We start from the raw sequence: 995 nt of genomic DNA on the forward strand, positions 1-995 counted from the left end.
AACCCACCTTCCCCTGCACACACACTTGTTTGCCCATTGGCTAGCTTAAATCTGGTTTTTCTAAAGTGAGTCTGACAAACCCCTTCATCAACAGTGGGAACCCACCTGAACACTGTGTTGTTCCCTCAACCCCCTGCTCTATGCTCTTTGTCTCCTATCTCAGGAGCACAAACTTACTTAACTTTGGAACCTCTGGATCTTCTGTTCTGTGGGATGGGTAGGCTGTGGTGTCACTAGTTACCTATGTCCCATTGTTACCAGTGTCCTGGTAGGGTGTGACACCAGAGTCTGCTAGACCTCTTTGAGTGTGATGGTTTGAATATGCTTGACCCAGGGAGTGACACTATTAGGAGATATGGCCTTGTTGGAGGAAGTGTCTTTATGGGTGTGAGCTTTAAGACCCTCATTCTAGTGCCCTGAAAGCCAGTCTTCTCCTGTTTGCCTTTGGAACAAGATGTAGGACTTTCAGCTCCTCCTGCACCATGCTTGCCTGGATCCTGCCATGCTCCCATCTTGATGATAATGGACTGAATCTCTGAACCTGTAAGCCAGCCCCGATTAAATTTTGTCCTCATAAGAGTTGCCTTGGTCATGGTGCCTGTTCACAGCAGCAAAACCCTAAGATAGAAATTGGTACCAGGGACTTGGGTATTGTTGTAATAGACCAGACCATGCCTTTGTTTGGAAGAATTTGGATTTTGGGACTTTGCAAGGCAATGGAATACTTTAAGTGGGGCTTAATGGACCATAATAGTAGGAATTTTGAAGAGTTTGTTGCTGAGAGTGAATTGAACTATGCAGACTAGGACCAAGAATTTTCAGTGGAGAAGAAATTCAGTGTGTGGAGTAGAGACTGTTTTCGAGGTATTTTGGTGAAGAATATGGCTGCTTTTTGCCATTGTCCAAAGAGTCTGCCTGAGGTTAAAGTGAAGAGATTTAGATTAGTTGCTTTGAAAAAGGAAGTCTCAAAACAATCTGGTATAAAATTTGTTGTG

General features: G+C 44.1%; 1 protein-coding gene across 4 annotated transcripts in view; it reads right to left on the reverse strand.

Moving 5' to 3' along the window:
* LOC116072883 (IQ domain-containing protein F3-like) overlaps positions 1-995 on the reverse strand; it is a 39,766-nt gene that overhangs the window by 32,918 nt on the left and 5,853 nt on the right. The window lies entirely within an intron of this gene.

This window comes from Mastomys coucha, unplaced genomic scaffold (genome assembly GCF_008632895.1).
Source record: "Mastomys coucha isolate ucsf_1 unplaced genomic scaffold, UCSF_Mcou_1 pScaffold23, whole genome shotgun sequence".
Classification (NCBI taxonomy): Eukaryota; Metazoa; Chordata; class Mammalia; order Rodentia; family Muridae; genus Mastomys; species Mastomys coucha.